This window comes from Solenopsis invicta, chromosome 9, assembly GCF_016802725.1.
Source record: "Solenopsis invicta isolate M01_SB chromosome 9, UNIL_Sinv_3.0, whole genome shotgun sequence".
NCBI classification, from domain to species: domain Eukaryota; kingdom Metazoa; phylum Arthropoda; class Insecta; order Hymenoptera; family Formicidae; genus Solenopsis; species Solenopsis invicta.
Genome location: NC_052672.1, coordinates 12,975,039 through 12,990,848, shown reverse-complemented (window position 1 = coordinate 12,990,848; position 15,810 = coordinate 12,975,039). Strand labels below are relative to the sequence as shown.

Sequence of the window (15,810 nt, the reverse complement as noted above, 5' to 3'; positions counted from 1 at the left end):
AGCATTAAGATAGAATAAATTTTGGTACATCAATTTAATGAGGCCAAATATAATTAATTATTTGATTCACCCTGTTGCTAATTACAAATAGAAACATATATACATATTATTAAAGGATGCTCTGTGACGATATTCTATCGTGCTTGAGATACGCAAACACGTGCAATATGTATACTGTAAATTGAATTTGCTTAGTCTATTAGTCAGTCAATAGAGTGCGAGTGTGAAAGTATTAATTAATAAACACGTATTACTTGTTATCGCGAGGATCGCATGTGTGTGACTTTTTTTGATTTGATGCGTTCCAATATTTAAATTGTGACCTGTGATTTAACCGTTCGATCGCGTCACATACAAAACTAGCCGCATATTACATTCTAAGCTGCAATTACCACGGGAATTATGGCTGCGAAGAGGCGAATCTATCAGCATCGTGTCATCAAGTAATTAAACGTAATCTTGATGCATTATTAAGACTAATAAATGGGATTTGATGCAAACGCGCGCAGCTCGTTCTCACGAATTATTGGCAAAACTTCGCAGACATAACATTAACTTTAACAAAGGAAGGGGGAGGGGGGTGTTGGAAAATTACAGGGAAATTCCAGAAAATGATTTTCTGATCATATTTAGTCTATTCCTGCATTTCTTATCTACCTCTGGTTACTTCATACTCATCTGTTTTTAACATAAAAGTTGCTATTATAAAAGTAAAGATGAAAACAAAGGTGTATTATAACATAATTATGAGACAAATTTTTCATTGCATTAAATATTTTTTGTAAACTATACTTGTTTCGATATATCTTTTTTTATAGAATAGTACAAATTACAGAGATCGGCACAAAAAAAATGCGAATACTATTGATGATGACGAATAAAGCTAAATTCTGGAATGCGGAAAATATTCAACATAATCGATTGCAAACTATTTCGAACTGCGGCGTGCGTGTTGCGATTCTCCAGAATGAACAAATATATATTGACATTTCCGATTATTGAAAGGGATCTCATAACAACAATAATTTTGTTTGCATTTTGCTTTATGCTTTGAATCACGCGCTGATTGCTATTTGATCTGCAAATGTATAGTTTTATACCAAATTAGAAATGTAATCCTATATTATTAAATTTATCAATAATTTAAATCGGTAATAATATATTACCGATGTTAGTGATCGTGTTGTAAAATCTATATTTTACAATTTATTGACAGAGATATCTCAGCCAGAATTCAAATCTGGATCTTTACTTTTCAGGGCAGATATTTTTATTAGATATAAGATATTATTAGATACATATAAGATGCCGATCGATATAAAAAAAATGTCAGTGTTTATTCTGCGCTAAACACGTATCGTCGTTATTTATTAATTAAAAGTACATTTAATTTTTACAGAATTAACTGTGTAATTGCATTATTAATAAACTAAAAATATTTATTTATAAAAGCATATTATAAACATTCGATGATATTAATCGATATCAAAATTGGCGAAAGACAAATAAATCATGTGTCACGTCATTATTTATAGCGTGTTGTGGTATTGCTTTACTTTTTTGTACTATTCTAGTACATTTTTAGTAGAATATTTATTAAATTAAAAATAATCTCAAATCATGAAAAGGAGAATTATGTACTATATAATTTTATACGAAATCTTTTGTGATATAATCACGATATAATTGACTTGGGGACGTGTTTTATATTAGAAAAATATTTGTAATTATATGATTAACGGTCTTTTCTATTTTAGAAATTTATCAATAACTTTCTAAAAAATGTTGTGCTTAATAACGAGTACTCTTTCTTCCTGTTATTTCAGGATGTTTGGAAATGATCAATCATTCCATTTTGTATTTACATAATTCATGATAAAAAGGTTTCGGTCGGTTTTGCAACAAATTATTCATGCGAATCGATAATGATATATATTACGTAAGACCGTATCGTTCAACCGTTCCCGAGCAATTTTTTTTGCGGATATGACTCCTCAGAGACACATTCAAACATTCCTACTATCTTCCGCAAATCACGTATTACATAAGTATTCATATCAGTTACAATTATGTTAAAAATACTTTAAAATATTCATACATTATCATACGCCATTTGCTTGCTTAATTAAATACTAATTTCTTTTTGCACGAAGAAATTAAAAAGAAATTTTAATTACTTAACAAAAAATCATTATTAAGCAAAAGCAACCTTATGTTTCTACGAACAAACATAAAATATTGTTTCGCAGCTAATTATTTCATGCAAAGAATGGATTGAAGGAATTGACACGTTTTGTTACATGCGTATTTAAATTTCATTAAATCAATATTAAGTTCAAATATCTATACGTGTTATTTATAAACTGTGCAATCGCGAATTTAATTGCGATTAATACCAATTATCTATCGAGCATACCACCAAAGAAGAGACTATCGTGAGCCAACAAAAAGCGAACGACGAGGATGGGATTCGAACCCACGCGTGCAGAGCACATTGGATTAGCAGTCCAACGCCTTAACCACTCGGCCACCTCGTCCGATGCCAAAAGGGAAGTGCGTTTGCCAAAGCAATTCATCCGTTGTAATACACGAATCATCTGTAACTGAGATTATCTATTGCTCTAAATAGTAAATGAATATAACAAATCCTACCCCGAGTTTGAAATTACAGAAGATTCGATTTATTTAAAATAAATAACGTTTTATTAAATTTAGGAACTTAATTTAAGTATAAAGTAAATATAATTAATTATTAATATAATATTAAAGGCAGGAAAATAATAGGAATATATTCTGCTTTCAATATCATGTTCATAATCAATAATTAATATATTGTACATTATGTATATTTATTTTATAATAAATTAAAGTCTCAAATTTAAAAATGAATTTTTACATACATATTTATCTGTATATTTCATATATAATACATTTTTTATAGATTTTTTAAATTTTAATTTTCTTTTACAATTAGTAAAAAGATAAAAAAAAAATGATTACTCTTCTCAAGTTGCTAACGTTATCTTTTTAGATGTATTTCAATTTTTTAATAAAACTTTAGTTTCAAAATAAACTTTACTTACTTGAATTTAACAGAAAAATATGATTCTGCTATTTGTTTTTTTTTTATATATTGTAATTTTTAAATAGATTTTTTATTCTCTACGGCTTTTAAATTAAAAGCTATGGGTACTTTAATATTTTTATAAAAAAGACCGATTGAAATTTTCAAATTGTCTGCAACTCAAGAAAGACTTTATACAGTTTTGCCTCTATCGTCTATTTTTATATTTTCTATAATTAGTCATGTGAATTAATTTAGTTTTGATTATTTGTTTTATACATGATTAAATTCTGTACGTAGAACTTTATCGTAACGACCTCGAAAACTTACGCAATCGCGTACGACATGAGATTTGTCGGAGTACTGTGCGAGATCCAATTGTCTCGCTTCAGTGACCACAAATAATTGGTACGATCGGACCAATTCCAACAATTCTAGGAACGTCTCAAATCAATCGCGGTACTTGTTGCTTCTTATTAGAAGTGGTCTTCTAATGTAACATTTTTTTTTCATTTCTTCTTCGCAGTATTTCTCTTAAGATAGATATTTTTGAACACATTCGTTACAATGAAATTTAAGATAATTACAAAAGGGTCGATATCCGTAATAAATAAAAATATCCATTATTTTTTCTACGTAACAAGATACTACTTTAGAATTGAGGATGCATCGTGATCAAGAATATCCAATTTGTGTTTCATTTATAATATTTTTTGAAAACTTATTAAAGAGCTAGTTGATTATAAAATTGAAGAACTTCCTCTATCTAGAGAACTTTTTCTCCGAACTGAATTATATCAATTATGTTAATGGGTTATGATCCACAGCCATTTATATTACTGGACGAATCTAAGATAAGATACAAAGTAAAGATACACAGTAAAACACAGGTTGTACATTGTAAATATCAATATTGTCGGATGAGATAATCTACAAGATATGAAAACGACAAATCACTCTGTCATATACTTGCGAGTCACGATGCACGGTCAGCCAAGCGGGCCGTGGAAAATGCGGATGTGCTGAAAAGCCAGAATTACGCAATCTCATCCACGATTCAGAGGAGGTAGGAGGAAGAAGCATCAGGAATTCGAGCGCGAACGGAAAGGCATCGTCGTTTCTCAAGGAATGTGCCAGCAAACCGATCGAAGATTCGCGAAGATTAAGAAGCTAAGAATTTTTCGCCGCTTCCGCGACTTTTGCGCGCACCGCTTCCGAGCGTACTTTGCACAATGCTTCTCTATTACAATGCAATCTTATGGCATTAACGAAATCTATTTTATCTAAAAATACAGAGAGAATAAAATTTTTAATATCTATAAAAATATTTTTTTAAGCAGTTTATAAAATCATTTATTTGACAGCTAATTAAAAAAAGTCTTATATGACCTAGCACTAATAATCAAAACAAGATATGTTATTTGAGGTAAGATTCACGTTCTAAATTTACGTTCTATTCAGATTTGACATCTTTTACAGTCATTTATGAATTTTTCATTTTTAAGTCATAAATGTATTATAAGTATATGTTAGATGAACGAATCGTTATTAAAATAAATGTGATATAAAAGTATTTTTTCGTAAACTTCTTAATTTATTGTATAAAATAATTATAAAAAATGTTTATTATGAAAAAGTTTCAGATTATTGTCCTTACTAAAAACTTTTTAGTAAATATTATTATAAAGATGTAACAATGTGCTCTCAATTCAAAAGTACAAAACTATTGCACTTTAGAACGTTATGCATTATTTTTGTTAGAAGAAGTGAAAACTAAATCGTTAAATTGCCAAAATTATTAAAACTGCAATAAAATTTTGTTTTGGATGATTGTAAATATTTCAATGGCAATCGAAAATATTTGGAACCAATAATTCGATAAATTTCAAAAATAATTACGTGCGAACTGGACGATATAGAAAAGGAGTGACATAAAAGAACAGAAATTTTCCGCTGCTCTATGTACCTTTATAGTAATCGATAAAATCGAAAGATAACTGCCAGAGCTACACGTCAAATGACACGCGATTAATGTAATGCGATTCATGTAATGCGATCGAGTTCCTCTATATTTACATACGTTCGCGATAATGCTCCACTTAACAAGGCTCAATTATGCGAATTGTTTGTACGAATGAACAGTACACACTTCTTGACACATGCTTCTTGTTTTCATCAATGCAGACAAATGTAAAGATACATATCACAAATTTCTTATCTTTGTTCAGTTGAAAAGTGTCTAATTAATTTCAATCTATTTTATCTATTTTATTTTTCAAATAATTTTAATTCTTTTGGAGCAACAAATATAAATTGAACTTTAAATGCAGAAGTAGAGAATAAAATTTGGTGTTTTAATTATTTATTTTAGTTAAATAAAAGTAGATTTTTTTATAACTTAATAAAATTTACTTTAAATTTATGATGTGATTGAGATAATTTATGAAGATAAAATATATATTTTAGGCACCAACAAAATTTTCATTAATGATAAGTTTAATTTGTATGTCGACTGATTTAGTATTTTTTATTCTTATATTTGCTACATTTTCAAATTTTAAATTTGAAAGAGAATTTCATATTACTTAGAATTCGAATATATTGAACGCAAGTTCTAGCAAGTTTTGTGCAATTAGTGCTTGCTTAATCTTGGCGAATTTCACTGGGGATGTAGTTTGAGCGAATCGAAGGGTTTCGAGAATTGGACGGATTGACACGAACTGCAATCATCGTTATCGTTATTTTAAACGCTGTTCCCTATTCCTCAGTGGAGATTAATGAACGGGAGAGATAATATCTCGCGAAATGCAGCTTGTAAAGACTGTATGGTAATGAGGTGTACTTGCGCGCGAACACGGCTCCACCGGTGTTCCTATTAAAAATCGTGTGTGCGTACGCTTATGCAACGCACCTATACACGAATGATATACAAGATTTGAATACTCGTTACGACCCGATATAATCATTACTTTTCGAATTACGATAACTCAACAAATCGCGTCTTATCTGAATCGAGTAAATCGGAATTTAATTGGAGCTTTAACTTGATTTGTCGATAAATTCTGGCAAACAACTTTGCAATTCGATAATTAAATTAATTACCAAACTAATTCGTTATCTCAATATAGATAAAGCCGTGCAAAATAAGAATATGTACACGTATATGCATATAAAATATATACGAATAAGATGCGTTATTTGAAATCTATTTTATTTATAATCATCTATTTTATCTATTTTTGTATTGTAATAGAATTTTTATATTTTAACATTAATTTTGTATACATATACATATAATACATCTGTAAATATAAAAATCTGAGAATATAAAAATTCTGTTAAAGTTCATTTAAAATTAACCGAAGAATATGATTGTTTCATATATTGCTTCAAAATTTGTATATTACCAGGTTTTTATTTTTATTTTTAACTTATTTTTTAAATTATTCTTTCCACATAAATTTGTATTACAAAAAAATACAATGAATCATTAAGCACTATTATAATTAAAGATAAGATAATAGCGCGCTTATCTTGCTTACATATTTTATATGAAGATAATCAATATAATTAATTTGATTAATTATTTTGAATTATTTGCTAGATTTATTTATCAATAAATCAAGATGAAAAGAACGATTAATTTCTGATTATTTGATTGAGATAACGTATATAAACATGTGTGTGTAATTATAACATTATGTAGTATTATTTATCAACTCAATATTATATAAATTTATAATACATATATGTGCAATATTGATAATTGAAAATAGATAAACATGATAATCACTGAAATATTGTGCAATATATTAAATTTATTAAGATTTTCTCATGTAAAATTTCAAACAATTAAAGTATTTTTCCTTTTACCTTTTAAAGTATTTTTCGTATTTTTTTCAAATTTTAAATTTGAATAATGATATCTAATATAAAATCGTGATAAATTTACGAGTATTGAATTTAAGAATTAAGCAAAGATTATTATTAAATACCACATTAGTGGTTAAAAAAACGGAAACAAAAAAAGAAACAAGTAACTAAAAAAAGGACATATCGTCAAGTGAATATAAAGAAAAGAATGTACATGTCTACTTAAATGCTTATGCTGAGTTAAAAAGTATAAAAGATCTTTAAATACAAAATTTGTCGAAACTATATTTTGTACGAATGGCGACACACTCATAGAGAATAAAAAAATTTTAATTTTTTTTTTACTTTAAATAATTGTACAAGACGCAATTATGAGAACCGTCGCGAAAGAATTTTGTCGCGTCTCATTACTTGTAAAATCATACCATTATATAATTAGCTTACACTAATTAAAGAAAATTTCGAAGTATTGTTCAAACATAACAGAGTGAACGAAAAAGCTTCAGCAATGAAGAACTTGTTCTTTTTTTTTAGAAAAGAATTGTCTATTTATTAATTCTTTTGAAATGAGAATATAAATTATACATTTATCTATTTATATATATTTAATATGTATAGAAGTGGATTATAATTTTAATCAATTAATTACCGAACGATAGTCTTCGCATTTACATACTCATTCAGAGTAAAATTCTTATTGGATTGGACTTACATTACGATAATTACATTTCGTTTGCAATACACGTGCGAGAGTACGTGTGCATGTCGTAGGCGTCATGTGCACGGTGATGTAAGAGAACGGAAGCAATCGCGAGATAGCAAGCGCAGGCAGTAAAAATCTCTGGTCACTAGAGGAAGGCACCGCTTCTTATCGCTAACATTGCATGCCGAGCATCAAATTATGTAATGTCGCCGTTGGTAAACAGTGATTATCACCACATTCCGGTGCAATGGTCAAAATTTCGCTGCACGGCCGCATTCGGCTCCAAGTTTCTACTAAAACCGAAGGCGTTCTTGAAATTTCTCATTATCGTAATTATACGAATGCACCTCGCGAAAATCGTTTTTCTCTTATTGAAGACACGAAGGAATTTAAAACATGCAATAAAAGTATAGCGCGGTATTCGCAGTATTTTTCCTTATTTTGAGGAAATGATTTGCGAATGGAAAAACTCATTTCCACCATAATGTCGAAATGTCATATCAATTATATATCCTCCTTTACAATAAAATTGTAATTTACATTGAAATATAAAATAGTTTCCATTTTAGAACTTATTTACGTTATTATTACATGTATATTTCTATATAAAAAAATAGAGAGATCTATAATAAGATCTAGAATAACAATGTTATGAACAAGACGTGCATAATTAATGTTTTACAGAGAATATTTTATCACGCAGCACAGTAATAATTTTAATCGTCAAACACTGACATAATTGGCATCATTAATAATTAATGCTCACATAATGATTTAATTTATTACGGTTTTTTCTCTATAATTTAATGATTTAAGAATACGGCGCCGCTGCAAATTTCATAAACACATTTATTGCTTTACGCTAAAGCATTGCGCATAGATTATGCGTTTATTGAAATGCAAATGCATGTTGCGCGATTTTATCGCTGCATTGATTATTTTTTATTCGCGAGCGGATTTTTACAGACTGTATTTTCGATTTCAGGATCGCTACACTTCACCGCGTGCATTGATTACGCGTATAAAAATGCTTGACGTTACGAATCCTCAACATAATTACACACCGATCGCAGGTTCTTTCGACGGCCATTATTTTAAATCCATCCGTATCGATCGAAAAGAAATTTACGTGAACGCAATTTTTGCATTGATATTCCAAATCGCTCCAATTACGCAAGTTACATGACGAAATTTCATACTTTCCATCTACGAACCCTTTTTATATTTTTTTTCACGTTTAATTATGGAAAGGCATGAACTAGAAACGTATTGTGGAACTATGCTCGGAATGAATTCCGAGATTCAAATTTATTCTGTTTTCCCTGGAAAACATAGAAATCTATGGAATAATTCTGCTCGGAATCTATTTTGAAAAGTTCTATTGTACGTAACACGCGCGAATGCAACGTCACGGGATCAGATAGATCAGATATATCACGGCCGAGAGTGCATGCCATTATTACGAATCAATCGTCACGAGACACGCACTCTCGCTATGCGATGATACCTAGCACGGACATCGCGATTATTTGCGTAAATGTACTCAGCACTAATTACAGATCTGTCGATAGATATTCGTTACGCAGAGTTTATTATGCTTCGATGTTATCTCTTATACGTTTCTCGTCAATTAATAATCTGTTCCGAGGTGCTTTTTTCACGTCGAATGAAAAAAAAGTGTTGCTACCTTATTTAGAGATGATTTTATGATTTATAAGAATCCATTTTTTAATGTCAGCTTCCGAGCAATCAAAAGACGTCACGTGTAATCATCATTCATAATTAAGAATGTATAACAAATGTGTAACTTTGAATAAGAAATGTACAGAATTTTCCTTTCTGCAATGTCTTGAAATGTATTATATATTTTGAAAAATTGAAAATTGAAAATTTTTTAATGAAATAAAATAATTTAATTTTTCTCATGCAAGTTTAATGTTTACAAAAAATATATTCGGCTCGAATGTTTTGTTTATCTGTTTCTTAGGTTATTTTTTTATTAGCAGCTCCGTTAAAGGAAGACTATTGAATCTAATATTTATAATTTGTTATAATTTTTGTTTTTTACACTCAGAAAATACTATCTATGTAATAAACCTTTTCCGCTTTAAAATGTAGTCATTAAAAAAAAATTAACCGGTAAAACAAAATTATTTATCCGAACATCTTTTCCTTCATAATTGTTTCAAACAACAATATCGAGAAACATGTTTCATATCGATGAGCCACGTACAGCAATAGACTTCACTGTATGGCTCAATTATCAACTAATTGGAATATTTTTTATTTAGGACATGAATAATTTATACCAATCGGAATTATTGAGCAAATCAGTATAACTCAAATATTAATTATAATTATAGGGTAATGAAGTTCCGAGAAGCTCAACCATCCTTATTAGCAAATCATCTGTGGTCAGAATGTTTGCGTCCAGGGGAAGAACCGAGCCCCGCGGGGAACATCGACATCTGGAGACGAGAGGTCAGAGGCGCGGGTAGATCGCTTCGGGCACCGCGGCCGCGGTGCCGGGGTACGCGGCGATACGGAGGCGGCGGCGGCGGCAGCGGTGCATAGCGCAAAAGTAAATTCGCGGCTGCCGGAACAGTTCGCGGCCGCAGGTGAGCGAGCGAACGACCCGCTGCTCGAGAGAGTCCGGTGACTCGTGCGAGACGCGCGCGGACGCGGACTCGCATACTCGTGCTCGCCCCGGTTGTACTCCCGATCCCACCGGCGACGCCGCGGATCCGTTTCGGCGTGGATCCGCACTCGCGCGCGAGATAGCGTTTCGACGGCAGGTTGAAAGGAAAAGAAGAAGAAGAGGAAGAGGAAAATCGCGAAGAGCGAAGAGTCGCGCGGGACGGACGAGCAGTAGGCACGCGCGTCGTCGTCGTCGCGGACGATGCGCGTCGCGGAGCCGAGCCTGGTCAGCGCGCCTCATACCACGGACGCATCTCACAGGGGTAAGTATATCTGTCGTGATCGTCGGATACGCAAGAAGGGTTGAACGAGATACGTTGCGAAAATTGTTTCGGAATTAAAAATCGCCGATCGAAGGAAACTGAATTATCGTTTTAACAGGGCGTTTGATGCATTTGAAACAGGGAAAAATTACAAAATTTTAATAAATATTTATTCGAATAAAATTGATAAAATATTTACTAAATATAAATATATATTTATTTAGTACAAGAACCATTAATTTAATTTAAGTATCATTTTTCTAATAGAATAAATATTTATGTGTTGTAAGTTAAATATTTCATTAATATGCGAATAAATATTTATTAAAGGAATTTTTTCTCTCAATGTACGAATGAATAATGCGGATAGCAAAATTGTCTATTTGATGCAAAGCGGGGGGAGCGCGAGGGAGGGTATCTAAATGGTTCATTTAACAGCCTTTATGTTACATCGGGAGTGTTGGCGCGGCTCGTTGAATATTAATTGATAACGAAACCGCTCCGGATACCACCAGAAAGTTTTGTGGCACACTTTGCGGCGTCCGTTCCCTCGCGAAAAGAGACTAGAGAGAGGACGAGGGAAATAGAGAGAGACGGGGAGAAGCATCGTTAGCATATGTTTCGCGCGCGTCATTACGCTTATGCAAACTTATGCAGGAGAGGACCGAACGCTGAAATCGCGCCAGAGAAAGCATCATCCGCCTTTTATGTAGGATTATAGGCCTTCTAATAAACTTTCGCACGCGCTCGCTCACGTGCGACGACTGTGAACGAGAGAAATGAACGACTCGCGCGAAATTCATTCCGCGGCGGCGTTTCACGCGCACGAATGAAAGAAAAAAAACAGGAGGGGGACCGAGGCCTCGTGAACGAGTAAACTGTACAAGCACGCGAGCGTTTGATTTCCATTAGACGCGCGGTTGTCTTTTTTTCTCTCCTTCGAAAAAGGGTTGAAACATCCACGCACACATACGCGAGTGTCAAAACAATTTTATATATCCTTAAATTATCTGAAGATAAAGAATGAGAAACAAATTTTATTGACGCATATCAAATTTCTATATCCTTCCACAGTCTTCTGGAAAGGAGTTTGAAAGACGTTTACAACCATTTAACGTTACGATGGATTACTTAAAATACGCGGAAATGAGGTCCATTGTGTTTAATTGCATTCGATTCTTCACACGCATTGCATTCTCTTCGAGCGATAAAATCGAAATCGTAGAATTCCCCTTTGGAAGTTTCGTAAACGTCGTTATTAGTCGGCTCCGTGTGCGAGCGGGAGCCTTGACCAAAGCGCGATATTTTTTTCAGTTACGGTGTCTGACGATATCAAAGGTAAAAACCGCGCTGATAGACCTCCGGTATACTTCCTCGTGCTGCAATCGCGCTCAGAAAATTTGCATGGGATAACTAATCCCTGTTATAATCGTATTTCTCAATGCATCACTCTCCAAAATATTTCAAATAACGCGCAAATTCAGCACACATCTCCCGGGCGTCGAAAGAATCTCTGAAAAAGTTTGGCGCGTCTCAAAGGCCTTTCCCGGAAACTTCTCAGCTTCTTGAAGTTTTTTAAATAGTAGATGCTCTAAATTTTTTAGCTATTTCGGTCAGAGCTTTGATGAAATACTTCTCGAATTGCATTTAAAATACTAGATGTAAAATATTGAAAAAAAAAAAAAAAATGTATTTAAAATGCAAAATGTAAAATAGGTTTTTCGAATTCATTTTAAATGTAAATTGAGAAAATAGATATTCTAAATGGTTTTCAAACGCAAAATGGTTTTCCTAATATATATATATTATAATTTATTTGGATATTTATACATTCAATAGCTTTGTTTGATAAGCACGCTGTTTGAATAGCAATTGTCTTTGACTAGTGTTCCTAGAAGTAAGAGTCAATATTGTTCTATTTCTTCTGATTAATTTGATACGTACAACAATGAAATCACGGGCAAGTTGCCGTTCGCAACGCTACGGAATTCTTTCATCTTGTTGTTAATTGAAAGTTAAACAAAGATAAATGATAGTTGCGAACGTTAAGTTTAACATGGCTGTAAAAGAAATTGTGTTTTGGCCAGCCACAGAACTCCACTCTTCTTATGTGCCATTGATGCTAGGAAAAATTTATGCGCACTTAAAAAAACCATTTACCCATTTTACAAATAGTTAAATGTATAGATATTTCCATTTCAAATGTAAAATGGCTTTTTAAAAAACATTTAAAAATTTACAAATGACAGTGCAAAACGCAATTTCTGTTTTAAATACATATTTAAAATGAGACTATTTAAAATGTTGCAGCTCTGATCTCGATATATTTGAGATAGCTGTAAAAATAGTCCTGAATTTTTTATTATACACAGAGTATCACTCTTCTTCTACTTTTCAATATTTGCTAAATGTGGAATTGAGTTTTTCTTGTTGGAAATATGGAAAGGATATCGAAAATTGTTCAACCTCTCTCTAGTGACTAGTTTTATAAATTAAATAGTTGTATTTTAAAATAAACTATATTTTAACTCCCTGAAATTTGGTTAGCGAAAAAATCTTCTTTTTCGCTTATAACACACTAATTATTGGTGCCAGGACGTTTTTGCTAAAAGAAATTACACACATTGTATTTATATACACGTATATAAATGAATAGAATTTAATTTAATAAAATTCTAGTTTGTGAAACTATAGTCACTAAAGATTAAACAATATTCTTTTAATTTTTTCATCAAGAAAAACTCGATTCCTCATTTATCAAATATAATGTTAGAAATCTCTACAAGTCTTTGTATACATTTTTATCTCTTGAGTTGTCTATTAAACACGTTTTATTCATAGGAAATAATTGGCTAATTAGTTCTGAAAAATCATCTTATTTTGTCTTTAGAGAGAGAAATCAAGTAAATAATATCTCAAATTGCAATTAAATTGTGTCGGAGAATTGTATTAGCTCGAATAAGGCTGTGTCGCTTGTTTTATAATTAGTTAGACATTAACGATGGTAATTTCGCGTTTTGGATAGCGTCGGCAAATAGCTCAGCATTCCGAGCTTAAACTCAAAATTACGCTCGTCTGCCTGGCACAAAAGCGCTCAAGGATTCCCAGGTGAACTACTCATTTCCTCAACTAATGCAAGGCAGTGATTCATCGACGATCCATTTAAAAGCACGGACAGCCACTCGCCGCAACATTCTTTCGTCACGTGCAGAACGCTTGAGCAATGAATCGCAATTAATCCGTGCGACAAGTAAGAGCGGTCAAATGACAAAAACTTCCGTTCTTTCTGTGATGTACCTTTCGTGTTAAAAAATTTCTTGAGAACGCAGTCTCGACTCGATAAAGTTGTGTGTTCAAGGTAGGAAAAGAGCGAAAGATTAAAAAGAAACATTTTCAGAATTACTATTGTAATTTAGATTAATTACAATAAAAATATTATTATCTCATATATTTCTTACATCATATATTTCTTTTCTTAGAATTCAGACATACACGACTTAATTGTGTTTTATATTCACGGAACTATGCTATTTGTAAATCATAAGATGATAAATATTATTTCAGAAAGATTTAAGAATTAAAGAAGTAAAGAATACAATTTTCAACTAATATTGTGTAGTAACGTCCACTACATTCTGTTAATATTTAAAAAGTATATAAAGTTGTTAATGCAAATATATTATATTATATACTATCACGAAATTAATTGCCCGGATATAGGATATTAAAAGTTTATTTATTATGTCACAAATTTACTAAATATTAATAATATAATTTGTATCTAAACATTTATAAACGTTATAACTTATATCAAAAGTATTGTTTTTAGTTAATGAAAATGCATCAATAGGGAAAACTCGATTGGAAGTGAAAACTTTTAATCGAGTTTTCCCTAAAAAATTATAACATTTGATGAATTTGTAGCTTAAAATAAACTCCCAATATCCGGCCAATTAATTTCGTGATAGAATTTGTAGATAGAACGATCATACAAAATTTATTATTGAACGCAATTTACAATTTATTATTATACGAGACTTATAATGGGTATCACGTTTCCATTATTTCCAAGTAAATTTTTAAATAGTATGTATATCGATGTTCTGCTGTTCTAATTTTAATAATTTAACTTAAATACTGATTATTGTTGCTCAGCTGGTTATGCATAGGTACCACATGACGACGTCTGCAAGTCATTGTAAAGTGAAATGAGATAAAAAATTATAGTCATGCATGTTCATTATTGTTTATAAAAAAAATAAATTAAGTCTTTGGAATAAAAGTCTATTCGTAGATAAGAATCTAAACGGAAAATGCTGTGAAACGCGCAAACAGCGAGTAAAACCATATCTTTTTGCAACGTTATATCTAAATACTTTTGTGATATACGAGTACATATATTACAGATTATATAAAATTCTGAATGATTATTAAAAACGTTAAAAGCATGTGCTAGAATGATAACGAACAAATAATCGTTATTAATTTTTCGTTCCTTATACACATACGCAACAAATTTTGTTGCACTGCGTAAAACGGCCAACGATGATCATTGTTTTTTTTATTATCAGCATTTAGCTTTCACGTGACATTAATAATCATGTTCGTAACTCTATCACTGACAGATAAAGTATAGCTAATTAAATCGAGATAATAATTATAGTAATCTGATAGATTGTGGTTTCGTACCTCAAATCAATTTGCGTGCCTCTCTGATGAAAACACAATTTTCACGATTGGTGTTATATCGGGAAATTATTCGATTCTATGAAAATAGTTATATTTTCTTTTACAATATTTTAAATATGTGCTAGTGGTTTTGCGCGTTTATTATTTTAAGACAAAAGTTCATGATAAACTTCATTCATTACATATTACTGTTAACAACGAAAAGTTTTGTAAAGACACGAAATTTGATAATTAGAGTGAAATTCATAAAATTAGAGATTGTAAAACCAATTAACTAACAAACCAATTAATAATGGTCAATTAATTATGGTTAGTAAAAAATAGCATTTAAATGTATTTTTACAAATTCGAAAAAACTACAAAGTGTCCGAAACAACACAGTTTTTGGGCATGTAATAATTTTTTGTCAAATTTATTTGTTTAACATTTACAGAAGATTATACACGTAAACATAAACGAAGGAAATGTAAGAAAAAATTTGGTTGATGCCGCAAGCCGAAATCAATATGTAGAAGTAATTA

The 15,810-nt window shown here is 31.3% G+C and overlaps 1 protein-coding gene and 1 non-coding gene across 2 annotated transcripts in view; one reads left to right on the top strand and one right to left on the bottom strand.

Annotated features, from left to right (window-relative positions):
• Positions 1-15,810, top strand: part of LOC105198008 (sodium-independent sulfate anion transporter) — a 46,776-nt gene that overhangs the window by 16,731 nt on the left and 14,235 nt on the right. The window contains exon 2 of the mRNA XM_011164633.3: positions 10,004-10,600. The gene's annotated coding sequence lies outside the window, so the exon portion shown is untranslated. The remainder of the gene's footprint in view (positions 1-10,003; positions 10,601-15,810) is intronic.
• On the bottom strand, positions 2,456-2,537 carry Trnas-gcu. The gene has a single exon. It is a non-coding gene; the product is annotated as a tRNA-Ser (tRNA).